We start from the raw sequence: 13,306 nt of genomic DNA, 5'->3' as shown, positions 1-13,306 counted from the left end.
ATGAAGACCAACATGTCATTTGCCTTCTTCACTGCCTGCTGTACCTGCATGCCAACTTTCAATGACTGATGTACCATGACACCCAGGTCTTGTTTTACCTCCTCTTTTCCTAAAGTGTCACCATTCAGATAATATTCTGCCTTCCTGTTTTTGCCACCAAAGTGGATAACCTCACATTTATCCACATTATACTGCATCTGCCATGCATTTGCCCACTCACCTAACCTGTCCAAGTCACCCTGCAGCCTCTTAGCATCCTCCTCACAGCTCACACTGCCACCCAGTTTAGTGTCATCTGCAAACTTGGAGATATTACACTCAATTCCTGCATCTAAATCATTGATGTATATTGTAAATAGCTGGGGTCCCAGCACTGAGCCCTGCGGCACTCCACTAGTCACTGCCTGCCATTCTGAAAAGGACCCGTTTATCCTGACTCTCTGCTTCCTGTCTGCCAACCAGTTCTCTCTCCACGTCAGTACATTACCCCCAATACCATGTGCTTTAATTTTGCACACCAATCTCTTGTGTGGGACCTTATCAAAAGCCTTTTGAAAGTCCAAATACACCACATCCACTGGTTCTCCCTTGTCCACTCTACTAGTTACATCCTCAAAAAATTCCAGAAGATTTGTCAAGCATGATTTCCCTTTCATAAATCCATGCTGACTTGGACCGATCCTGTCACTGACACAGACAGATAGGGGATGGGTGACCAATAGGAAGAGCAGTGGAAGGAAGGTAGTGCAGAGGTACCCTGTGGTCATCCCCCTCCAAAACAGAGACACCGTTTTGGGTACTGCTGGAGGGATGACTCACCAGGGGAGGGCAGCAGCATCCTAGTCCATGGCACTGTGGGTGGCTCTGTTCCTGTCGATGGTCTCAGCCTGTCGCTGATTGACGGCAAATTTAGAAACAGAAGACACCCCACTGAAATTTGAACTCACAACCCCTGGTTTATTAGACCAGTGCTCTAACCCCTGGGCTATGGAGCCACCTGCTCTGGAAAAGACAGGGGAAGGAGTAGGAAAGAGAGGGGAAGGGAAAAGAGAGAGTGGAAGGAGTGAGAGAGAGGGGGAAAGGGGAGAGAGTGGGGAAAGGGAGAGAGAGAGTGGAAGGAGTGAGAGAGAGGTGGAGGGGAGAGAGAGGGGAGTCAGGGGAAAGAGAAAGGAAGGGGAGAGAGAGGGAGAAGGGGAGAATCTGAAAAGAAAGGGAAAAGAAAGGGAAAGGAGAGAGGAGACTGAAAGGGCAGAGGGGAAAGGGAGAGAGTGGGGAGAGACTGGGTCGGGGAAAGAGAGAGAGAGAGGGAAGATAGAGGAGGAAGGAGAGAGAGGAAGGAGTGGGGAGAGAATGAAAGGAGAGAGGGGGAAGAGAGAGAGAGGGAAGGAGAGAGGGTGAGGTAAGGGGGGAGAAGGGAATGAATGACAGATGGGGAAAGCGAGATAGCGGGAAAGACAGAGGGGGTAAAATGATGTAGAACGGGACATGATGGAGAAGGGAGAGAGAGATTTGGAAGGGGAGAGTGTCAGAGAAACGAGAAGAGGAGAGGGGGAAGGGTGTGAGGGGAGTCTGTTATTTAGAATTCAGGAGAGGAGGACTAAGAGTTTAATTAGGATGGGGCAAGTAAAATATGAGAGTAAGCTTGCAGGGAACATAAAAACTGACTGCAAAAGCTTCTATAGATATGTGAAGAGAAAACGATTAGTGAAGACAAATGTAGGTCCCTTGCAGTCAGAATCAGGTGAATTTATAATGGAGAACAAAGAAATGGCAGACCAATTGAACAAATACTTTGGTTATTTCTTCCATAGAAACATAGAAACACAGAAAATAGGTGCAGGAGTAGGCCATTCGGCCCTTCGAGCCTGCACCACCATTCAATAAGATCATGACTGATCATTCCCTCAGTACCCCATTCCTGCTTTCTCTCCATACCCCTTGATCCCTCTAGCCATAAGGGCCATATCTAACTACCTCTTGAATATATCCAATGACCTGGTATCAACAACTCTCTGCGGCAGGGAATTCCACAGGTTAACAACTCTCTGAGTGAAGAAGTTTCTCCTCATCTCAGTCCTAAATGGCTTACCCCTTATCCTTAGACTATGTCCCCTGGTTCTGGACTTCCCGAACATCGGGAACATTCTTCCTGCATCTAACCTGTCCAGTCCCGTTAGAATTTTATATGTTTCTATGAGATCCCCTCTCATCCTTCTAAACTCCAGTGAATACAGGCCCAGTCGATCCAGTCTCTCCTCATATATCAGTCCAGCCATCCCGGGAATCAGTCTGGTGAACCTTCGCTGCATTCCCTCAATAGCAAGAACGTCCTTCCTCAGATTAGAAGACCAAAACTGAACACAATATTCCAGGTGTGGCCTCACCAAGGCCCTGTACAACTGCAGTAAGACCTCCCTGCTCCTAAACTCAAATCCCCTCGCTATGAAGGCCAACATACCATTTGCCTTCTTCACCACCTGCTGTACCTGCATGCCAACTTTCAATGACTGATGTACCATGACACCCAGGTCTCGTTGCACCTCCCCTTTTCCTAATCTGCCGCCATTCAGATAATATTCGCCTTCATGTTTTTGCCACCAAAGTGGATAACCTCACATTTATCCACATTATACTGCATCTGCCATGCATTTGCCCACTCACCTAACCTGTCCAAGTCATCCTGCAGCCTCTTAGCATCCTCCTCACAGCTCACACTGCCACCCAGCTTAGTGTCATCTGCAAACTTGGAGATATTACACTCAATTCCCTCATCCAAATCATTAATGTATATTGTAAATAGCTGGGGTCCCAACACTGAGCCCTGCGGCACCCCACTAGTCACTGCCTGCCACTCTGAAAAGGACCCGTTTATCCCGACTCTCTGCTTCCTGTCTGTCAACCATTTCTCTATCCACATCAGTACATTACCCCCAATACCACGTGCTTTGATTTTGCACACCAATCTCTTGTGTGGAACCTTGTCAAAAGCCTTTTGAAAGTCCAAATACACCACATCCACTGGTTCTCCCTTGTCCACTCTACTCGTTACATCCTCAAAAAATTCTTGAAGATTTGTCTAGCATGATTTCCCTTTCATAAATCCATGCTGACTTGGACCGATCCTGTCACTGCTTTCCAAATGTGTTGCTATTTCATCTTTAATAATTGATTCCATCATTTTCCCCACTACCGATGTCAGGCTAACCGGTCTATAATTACCCGCTTTCTCTCTCCCTCCTTTTTTAAACAGCGGCATAACATTAGTTACCCTCCAGTCCATAGGAACTGATCCAGAGTCAATAGGCTGTTGTAAAATGATCACCAATGCATCCATTATTTCAAGGGCCACTTCCTTAAGTACTCTGGGATGCAAGCTATCAGGCCCTGGGGATTTATCGGCCTTCAATCCCATCAATTTCCCGCCTAATAAGGATATCCTTCAGTTCCCCCTTCTCACGAGACCCTCGGTCCCCTAGTATTTCCAGAAGATTATTTGTGTCTTCCTTCATGAAGACAGAACCAAAGTATTTGTTTAACTGGTCCGCCATTTCTTTGTTCCCCATTATAAATTCACCTGAATCTGACTGCAAGGGATCTGTTTGTCGTCACTAATTTTTTTAGAAGCCTACAAGCTTCCTCTCATAATCTATTTTCCCCCCTCCTGGTTAAAACCCTTTGTCCTCCTCTGCTGTGTTACAAAATTCTCCCAGTCCTCAGGTTTGCTGCTTTTTCTGGCCAATTTATATGCCTCTTCCTTGGATTTAACACTATCCTTCATTTCCCTTGTGAGCCACATTCCCCATTCTATTTTTACTCCAGACAGGGATGTACAATTGTTGGAGTTCATCCATGTGATCTTTAAATGTTTGCCATTGTCAATCCAACAAGGATCACTGGCCAGTCTATTCACATCTCACACCATCAAAGTTTCCAAAACTTCAGGGCCCTCATCTCTGAATTAACTCTGTCACTCTCCATCTTAATAAAGTTTTCAACCATATTTACAATTAAAGCCCTTGCTTATTTAAATACTGAGATAATTTTGAGTTGGCCCCAGTAAGATTTGAACCCACGACCCCTGGTTTACAAGACCAGTGCTCTAACCCCTGAGCTATGGAGCCACCTGTAACACCAGCTCATGTTTGCATCTTACTATTGTTAACAAGGAGGTGGGGCCCGAATAATCATTCTTGGTGATTCATCCCTGAACATTCACAGAATCTTACAGCACACAAGGAGGGCCATTCGGCCCATCGTGTCTGTGCCGGCTCTGTGAGAGAGATTAGTGCTTGTAAGTTGTAAAAGGAGGGAGAGGGGGAATGAGTGGGAGAGGGAATGGGAGAGAGAGGGGGAAGGAGTCAGCCAGAGGGGAATGGGAGAGAGCAGAATGGGAGAGAGCGAGAGGGGGAGGGGAGAGAGATTGGAAGTCGAGAGAGGGAGGAGGCAGGGGAGAGAGAAAGGAAGGGGAGAGGGAGGGAGCAGGGGAGAATCTGAAAAGAAAGGCAAAAGAGGGAGAGAGAGGAGGGAGGGGAGGGAGAGAGAGGAGGGAGGGGAGGGAGCGGAAGGGGAGAGAGGGGAAGGGGAGAGAGAGGGAAAGGGGAGACAGAGGGGAAGGAGTGAGAGATGGAGAAAGTGAGATTGCAGGGAAAAAAAATGCAGAACGGATCGTGACCTGGAAAGCGGAGAGAGTGTAAGCAAGACAGAGGCCTGTTGTTTGAGGGTCAGTCTCAGAGTTGTTAATATTTATAATTAAACCCCTTGTTAATTGACAGTGTATTTAAATACTGAACTAATTTAGAAAAGGCCCCAGTGAGATTTGAACTCACAACCCCTGGTTTACTAGACCAGTGCTCTAACCCCTGAGCTATGGAACCACCTGCCCTGGGCTGTGGGTCATTCCCCAGTTAGTGCTGTGTGTTTGAAGAATGAGGAGGGGTCAGTGAAACGCTCAGATTGTGTCTCACCCCCCAGACTCCAGCCTCCATCTCTTCAATATTCGCCTCTCAACATCGATATATCGGGTCTTTCACGTAGTAAAACATCCCAAGGCAACTCAGTCACACTCTGGCTCAATCTCTCTGTCTCTCTCTCTTTCTCTCTGTCTCTCAGTCTCTCGATCTCTCTCTCTCTCTCTCTCACTGTCTCTCTCTTTCTGTGCAGAGCGGAGGAAGGGGAGAGAGGGAGAAGGGGAGAATTGTTGAGATGGGGAGGGGGAGAGTCTGATGGAAAAGGGGAGAGCGAGAGTGAGGGAAGGAGAGAAAGTCAGGAGGGAGGGGAGTGGAGACAGGTGAAGGGAGGGAGAAGGAGAGGGAAGATAGAGCGAGGAGGGGAGAAAATGAAAAGGGAGAGAGGAAGGAGTGAGCGAGAGGGGAAGGGGAGAGAGAGCAGAATGGGGAGCGAGGGGGAAAGGAGAGGGAGAGAGGGGGGAAGCTGAGAGAGAGGGGGAAGAGGAGAAAGATCAGCAAGGAGAGAGCAGAAGGGGCGAGATAGGTGAAAGGATAGAGAGTGAGGGGAGAGAGGGGAAGGAGTGAGAGACGGGGAAAGAGAGATAGCGGGAGAGAGGGTAAAAAGATGCAGAACGGATTGTGATGGGGAAGGAAGAGAGAGGTTTGGAAGGGTAGAGAGAAGCCTGTTTTTCAAGGGTCGGTCTCAGAGCTGTTTAATATTTATAATTTAAGCCCTTGTTAATTGACAGTGAACTTAAATACTGAACTAATTTTGAGTAGGCCCCAGTGAGATTTGAACTCACAACCCCTGGTTTACTAGATCAGTGCTCTAACCCCTGAGCTATGGAGCCACCTGCTTTGAGAAAGACAGGGGAAGGAGCAGGAAAGAGAGGGGAAGGGAAAAGAGAGAGTGCAAGGAGGAAGAGAGAGGGGAATTGTCATTTATTCAACCAGCATTTTAACCCATGTCTCATCTGACCAAAGTTGTACACTATGAGAACATTGACCACAAGGGGGTGAACTTGTGGGAGACACTCCTAACCTGGATCTTCAGGTATAAAAGTGGAAGCTCCACCCACTTCCATCACTTGAGTGCTGTGGAATAAAGGACAGGTCACAGACTGACCTTCTCTCAAGCATGGGCCTCGTGTGCATTTATACTGTGCAGTAAGGACGTATCAGTGAAGGGGAGAGAGAGAGGGGAAGGAGTGAGAGAGAGGGAAGGGGAGACAGGTAGGAAGAGTGAGGGGAAGGGAGAGTCAGAGGGGGAGAGGAAAGAGGGGGTAAGTGGAGAGAGTGTCTGTAATGGTGGGGAGAGAGTGGAAGGAGTGTGAGAGGGAAGGGGAGAGAGGGGGAAGGAGTGGTTAGCGGACAGAGGGGTTAGGGAGAGAAGTAAGATAGACGAGGAAGGAGAGAGAGGAAGGAGTGGGGAGAGAATGAAAGTAGAGAGGAAAGGGGAGAGCAAGAGGAGTGAGAGGGTGAGGCAAGGGAAGGGGGGAAAGGGGAATGAGTGAGAGACGGGGAAAGCGAGATAGCGGGAAAGGAGAGAGGGGTAAAAAGATATAGAACAGGTCGTGATGAGGAAGGGAGAAAGAGATTTGGAAGGGGAAAGAGAATCGAGAAGAGGAGAGGGGGAAGGGAGCCTGTTGTTGCAGAGTCGGTCTTGGAGCTGTTTAATATTTATAATTAAAGCCCTTGTTAATTGAAATACTGAGCTAATTTTGAGTAGGCTCCAGTGAGATTTGAACCCACGACCCCTGGTTTACAAGACCAGTGCTCTTACCCCTGAGCTATGGAGCCACCTACTCTGTGAAAGACAGGGGAAGGAACAGGAAAGAGAGGGGAAGGGAAAAGAGAGAGTGCAAGGAGTGAGAGAGAGGGGGAAGGGGAGAGAGAGAGTGGGGAATGGGGGGAAGGGGAGAGAGAGTGGATGGAGTGAGAGATATCAATGGAAATTGACACGGGTGCATCCGTGAGTGTAATAGCGGAGTCGCTGTACATCGACAAATTGCGTGATTTCCAGCTTGAACAAGATGAGGAGTCCAAGTCATGTTTGACTATAAATACTCATCTAGGCCTATATCAATTTAATAGGCTACCGTTTGGAGTGTCTTCCGCCCCTGCCATATTCCAAGGGGTGATGAACCAGATTTTGCAAGGTATTGAAGGGTTAGTATGTTATTTAGATGACATACGAATTTCAGCATCAAATAGACAAATTCACAATAACATATTGAATGAAGTCCTCAAAAGGCTTGAGAAGCACAGAGTGCGCGTGTCTGCTCGTAAGTGTGAGTTATTTAAAAACTCAGTGGAGTACTTAGGGTACAGAGTAGACAAAGATGGTTTACATCCAACCATGGGAAAGCTGGATGCAATTAGGAATGCACCCACTCACAGGGTGTGGCAAAGGCTACATATTGATTTTGCTGAGTTAGAAGGACAACAATTGTTCATTGTGATTGATAGCCATTCGAAGTGGGTTGAGGTGTTTCCAATGTGGAAAATAACAACAAGTAAAACAGTGGACATTTTACGAAAATTATTTTCTTCATTTGGCCTCCCTGAAGAAATTGTTTCAGATACTGGACCACAATTTCGTTCAGAAGAATTTGCACAATTCACGAGCAAAAATGGTGTGAAGCATACCAAGGTTCCACCATACCATCCTGCTTCGAATGGTGCAGCAGAGCACACTGTACAAATTGTAAAACGTGCCCTCACAAAACAAATGTTAGATCCAAATCCAAGGAAACGACAATTGTCATTGGATCACAAATTGGTTAATTTTTTGATTACATATTGAAATACTCCTCATACAACTACTGGTCGAACACCAGCAGAGTTGTTTCTCAAATGACAGCCACGAACCAGATTCTCGTTGTTAAAGCCAAATTTGGCACAGTCCGTAGAAGAGACACAATTAAGACAGAAAGAGAAGCATGATAGAGGTAGAGTAAAAGAGAGAAGTGTGAAATTGAACCAGAAGTTGAGAGTGAAGAACCATCACCATAAATGGTTAAAGTGGTTACCAGGAAGAGTGATGAAGATATGTGGTCCGCGCACATATTTGGGAAGGATGTTTGATAATGGGCAGGTTAGGTTTGTTCATATTGATCATATTTTACGTACAGACATGGAAGGAGTTGAAGGTGGGAATGATTCAATTATTTCTGACTTATCAGATAGTTTTGATACACCAGTAGCAAATCCTAAATCCAATGTACTGGAAACAAATCCAGGAGAGAATCAGAATGAAAGTCTGAGTCCGAGTCAGGAAAACAAAGAGCCTGACGTTAGAGTGAGTTCAAATGAAAATCAAGGAAATTCCGTGAGGAAAACGTTCTTCAGGATGAGCCTCGAATGAGTGTGAAATCGACACCATGTTTGGAAGGTTCTGTTCAAGAGCGAAGAAATCCTCTTCGAAACAGAAAACAAGTGGTAAAGTTAAATTTGTAAATATGGAAAAAAGAATAAGTTTATATCCTGTGTTATGTATAAACATGAAAGTTATGTATGATGTTTGTTATAATAACTTCTTCATTAAGGAGGGAGAAGTGCAATGTCTGTCAGCTTGTAATGTTTATAGCTCCACTCTGTGGATGTGGACGTATTGTGTACTGCAACTGCATAGTTAATAATAAACAGAACCAGGCAGATTTCCGGAGGCTTCCGAGAGAGCTGCCTGCCATGTTGGAAGCTGTGTGTGCTTATGCTCTGTGAATATATCACAGTGAGATAGCGGAAAAGGGAGAGAGGGGTAAAAGGATGTAAAATGGCAAAGGCAGATGGAGAGACAGTGTAAGCGAGACGAGAACTTGCAGTTCCATGGTCGGTCTCGGAGCTGTTTAATATTTATAATTAAAGACCTTGTTAATTGACAGTGAACTTAAATATTGAGCTGCTTTAGAATAGGCCCCAGTGAGCTTTGAACTCATAACCCCTGGTTTACAAGACCAGTGCTCTAACCCCTGAGCTATGGAACCACCTGCTCTGGGCTGTGGGTCATTCCCCAGTTAGTGCTGTGTGTTTGAAGAATGAGGAGGGGTCAGTGAAACGCTCAGATTGTGTCTCATCCCCCAGACTCCTGCCTCAGTCTCTTCAATATTCGCCTCTCAACATCGATATATCGGGTCTTTCACGTAGTAAAACATCCCAAGGCAACTCAGTCACACTCTGTCCCAATCTCTCAGTCTCTCTGTCGCTCACTATATCTCTCTCACGCTCTCTCTCTGTCTCTCCATCACTTTCTCTCTGTCGCTCTCTGTCTCTCGAGCTGGAAGGAGTTAGAGAGAGGCAAGGGGAAAGTCAGAAGGGAAAGGAGAGAGAGAGAGAGAGGGAGGAGAGAGATTGAGGAGTGAGTGGAGAGAGAGGAGCGGAGAGTGGGGAAGGGGAGAAAGCGGGGGAAAGGGACAGGGAAGGGGAGAGAGAGAGAGAGAGAAGGAGAGAGAGAGGAGTGTGTCAGTAGTTGTCATGACATCGACAGTCCACGAGGTGAGCGTCTATTAGAGGAAGAGAGAGGGAAGGCGAGAGTGAGGGGAAGGAGTGAGAGAGAGGGAAGGGGAGAGTGAGGGGAAGGAGTGAGAGAGAGGGAAGGGGAGAGTGAGGGGAAAGAGTGAGAGAGAGGGAAGGCGAGAGTGAGGGGAAGGAGTGAGAGAGAGGGAAGGGGAGAGTGAGGGGAAGGAGTGAGAGAGAGGGAAGGGGAGAGTGAGGGGAAAGAGTGAGAGAGAGGGAAGGGGAGAGTGAGGGGAAGGAGTGAGAGAGAGGGGAGGGGAGAGTGAGGGGAAGGAGTGAGAGAGAGGGAAGGGGAGAGTGAGGGGAAAGAGTGAGAGAGAGAGAAGGGGAGAGTGAGGGGAAGGATTGAGAGAGAGACAGGGAAGAGGAGAGACAGAGGGAACACCAACAATAATGTGTATTTATATAGCGCCTTTAACGTAGTGAAACGTCCCAAGCTGCTCCACAGGAGGATTATGGGATAAAAATTTGACACCGAGCCACAAAAGTAGAAATTAACGCAGGTGAAGAGGTCGGTTTTAAGGAGCGTCTTGAAGGAGGAAAGAGAGGTAGAGAGGCGGAGAGGTTTAGGGAGGGAGTTCCAGAGCTTGGGGCCCAGGCAACAGAAGGCCCGGCCACCGATGGTGGAGCGATTATAATCAGCGATGGTCAGGAGGACAGAATTAGAGGAGTGCAGACATCTCGGGGGGTTGTGGGGCTGGAGGAGATTACAGAGATAGGGAGGGGTGTAGGGGCTGGAGGAGGTTACAGAGATAGGGAGGGGTGTAGGGCTGGAGGAGGTTACAGAGATAGTAAGGGGTGTAGGGGCTGGAGGAGATTACAGAGATAGGGAGGGGTGTAGGGGCTGGAGGAGGTTACAGAGATCTCGGGGGGTTGTGGGGCTGGAGGAGGTTACAGGGATAGGGAGGGGCGAGGGGCTGGAGGAGGTTACAGAGATAGGGAGAGGTGTAGGGCTGGAGGGGGTGACAGAGATAGGGAGGGATGTAGGGGCTGGAAGAGGTTACAGAGATAGGGAGGGGTGTAGGGGCTGGAGGAGGTTACAGAGATCTCGGGGGGTTGTGGGGCTGGAGGAGGTTACAGAGATAGGGAGGGGCGAGGGGCTGGAGGAGGTTACAGAGATAGGGAGAGGTGTAGGGGCTGGAGAAAGTTACACAGATACGGAGGCTTGTGGGGCCGGAGGAGTTTACAGAGATAGGGAGGGGTGTAGGGGCTGGAGGAGGTTACAGAGATAGGGAGGGGTGTAGGGGCTGGAGGTTACAGAGATAGGGAGGGGTGTAGGGGCTGGAGGAGATTACAGAGATAGGGAGGGGTGTAGGGGCCATGGAGAGATTTGTAAACAAGGATGAGAATTTTGAAATCGAGGCGTTGCTTTACCGGGAGTCAATGTAGGTCAGTGAGCACAGGGAGGTGATGGGTGAGTGGGACTGGGTGCGAGTTAGGACACGGGGGTAGTGAGCACAGGGGGTGATGGGTGAGTGGGACTCGGTGCGAGTTAGGACACGGGGGTAGTGAGCACAGGGGGTGATGGGTGAGTGGGACTCGGTGTGAGTTAGGACACGGGGGCAGTGAGCACAGGGGGTGATGGGTGAGCGGGACTCGGTGCGAGTTAGGACACGGGGCAGTGAGCACAGGGGGTGATGGGTGAGCGGGACTGGGTGCGAGTTAGGACACGGGTCAGTGAGCACAGGGGGTGATGGGTGAGTGGGACTGGGTGCGAGTTAGGACACGGGGCAGTGAGCACAGGGGGTGATGGGTGAGCGGGACTGGGTGTGAGTTAGGACACGGGTCAGTGAGCACAGTGGGTGATGGGTGAGTGGGACTGGGTGCGAGTTAGGACACGGGGCAGTGAGCACAGGGGGTGATGGGTGAGCGGGACTGGGTGTGAGTTAGGACACGGGGTCAGTGAGCACAGGGGGTGATGGGTGAGCAGGACTCGGTGCGAGTTAGGACACGGGGCAGCGAGCACAGGGGGTGATGGGTGAGTGGGACTGGGTGTGAGTTAATACACGGGGTCAGTGAGCACAGGGGGTGATGGGTGAGCGGGACTCGGTGCGAGTTAGGACACAGGACAGTGAGCACAGGGGGTGATGGGTGAGTGGGACTCGGTGCGAGTTAGGACACGGGGTCAGTGAGCACAGGGGGTGATGGGTGAGCGGGACTCGGTGCGAGTTAGGACACGGGGCAGTGAGCACAGAGGGTGATGGGTGAGTGGGACTCGGTGCGAGTTAGGACACGGGGCAATGAGCACAGGGCTGATGGGAGGGCGGGACTCGGTGCGCGTTAGGACACGGGAGTGAGCACAGGGGGTGATGGGTGAGCGAGACTGGGTGCGAGTTAGGACATGGGGTCAGCGAGAACAGGGGGTGATGGGTGAGTGGGACTGGGTGCGAGTTAGGACACGGGGGCAGTGAGCACAGAGGGTGATGGGTGAGTGGGACTGGGTGCGAGTTAGGACACGGGGGCAGTGAGCACAGAGGGTGATGGGTGAGCGGGGCTGGGTGCGAGTTAGGACACAGGTCAGTGAGCACAGGGGGTGGTGGGTGAGTGGGACTGGGTGCGAGTTAGGACACGGGTCAGTGAGCATAGGGGGTGATGGGTGAGCGGGACTCGGTGCGAGTTAGGACACGGGGCAATGAGCACATGGGGTGATAGGTGAGCGGGACTCGGTGCGAGTTAGGACATGGGGCAGCCGAGTTTTGGATCACCTCTAGTTTACGACGGGTAGAATGTGGGAAGGAGTGAGAGAGAGAATCAGTGAATCATAAACATTTACAGCATGGAAGGACGACATTCCGGCCCATCGTGTCCACACCGGCCGACCAAGAGCTACCCAGCCTAATCCCACTTTCCAGCTCTGGGTCCGTAGCCCTGTAGGTTACGACACTTCAAGTGTACATCCAAGTACTTTTTAAATGTGGTGAGGGTTTCTGCCTCTACCACCCTTTCAGGCCGTGAGTTCCAGACCCCCACCACCCTCTGGGTGAAGACATTTCCCCTCAAATCCCCTCTAAACCTCCCCCCAATTACTTTAAATCTGTGCCCCCTGGTTATTGACCCCTCTGCTAAGGGGAAATAGGTCCTTCCTATCCACTCTATCCAGGCCCCTCATAATTTTATACACCTCAATTAAATCTCCCCTCAGCCTCCTCTGTTCCCAGGAAAACAACCCCAGCCTATCCAATCTTTCCTCGTGGCTAAAGTTTTCCAGTCCCGGCAACATCCTGGTAAATCTCCTCTGCACCCTCTCCAGTGCAATCACATCCTTCCTGTAATGTGGTGACCAGAACTGCACGCAGTACTCCAGCTGTGGCCTAACCAGTGTTGTGTACAGTTCGAGCGTAACCACAGGGCGGGGGTAAGGTGTGCATTTAATAAATTTGGTGAATTTACAGAGATCCCTCCGAGGGTCAAACCGATGTGGCCGTGGGATTCATTATTTGTGGAAAATCCCAACTGGATCATCTTGTGTCCATTGCCGCATCTTGAGCCTAAAACCAGCGAAGGCAGGAACTGGGAAATGTCAGGATATCGCAGGAAGGATGTGATTGCACTGGAGAGGGTGCAGAGGAGATTTACCAGGATGTTGGCGGGACTGGAGAATTTTAGCGACGAGGAAAGATTGGATCGGCTGGGGTTGTTTTCTTTGGAACAGAGGAGGCTGAGGGGAGACCTCCATTCCTTCACCCAGAGGGTGGTGGGGGTCTGGAACTCACGGCCTGAAAGGGTGGTAGAGGCAGAAACCCTCACCACATTTAAAAGGTACTTGGATGTACACTTGAAGGGAGAGAGGGGAATGAGTGGGAGAGGGAATGGGAGAGAGAGGGGGAAGGAGTCAGCCAGAGGGG

The 13,306-nt window shown here is 49.6% G+C and overlaps 5 non-coding genes across 5 annotated transcripts; all 5 read right to left on the bottom strand.

The window, feature by feature from the left end:
* Nucleotides 1-4,048: 4,048 nt before the first annotated feature.
* On the bottom strand, nucleotides 4,049-4,121 carry trnat-ugu (transfer RNA threonine (anticodon UGU)). The gene has a single exon. It is a non-coding gene; the product is annotated as a tRNA-Thr (tRNA).
* A 680-nt stretch (nucleotides 4,122-4,801) lies between these two features.
* Nucleotides 4,802-4,874, bottom strand: trnat-agu (transfer RNA threonine (anticodon AGU)). The gene has a single exon. It is a non-coding gene; the product is annotated as a tRNA-Thr (tRNA).
* Nucleotides 4,875-5,724: 850 nt separating this feature from the next.
* On the bottom strand, nucleotides 5,725-5,797 carry trnat-agu (transfer RNA threonine (anticodon AGU)). The gene has a single exon. It is a non-coding gene; the product is annotated as a tRNA-Thr (tRNA).
* An 876-nt stretch (nucleotides 5,798-6,673) lies between these two features.
* Nucleotides 6,674-6,746, bottom strand: trnat-ugu (transfer RNA threonine (anticodon UGU)). The gene has a single exon. It is a non-coding gene; the product is annotated as a tRNA-Thr (tRNA).
* A 2,113-nt stretch (nucleotides 6,747-8,859) lies between these two features.
* trnat-ugu (transfer RNA threonine (anticodon UGU)) lies at nucleotides 8,860-8,932 on the bottom strand. Its single transcript has one exon. It is a non-coding gene; the product is annotated as a tRNA-Thr (tRNA).
* Between the last annotated feature and the right edge of the window lie 4,374 nt (nucleotides 8,933-13,306).

This window comes from Pristiophorus japonicus, unplaced genomic scaffold (assembly GCF_044704955.1).
Source record: "Pristiophorus japonicus isolate sPriJap1 unplaced genomic scaffold, sPriJap1.hap1 HAP1_SCAFFOLD_594, whole genome shotgun sequence".
In the NCBI taxonomy this organism is placed as follows: Eukaryota; Metazoa; Chordata; class Chondrichthyes; family Pristiophoridae; genus Pristiophorus; species Pristiophorus japonicus.
This window is presented reverse-complemented; position numbering and strand designations above follow the sequence as displayed.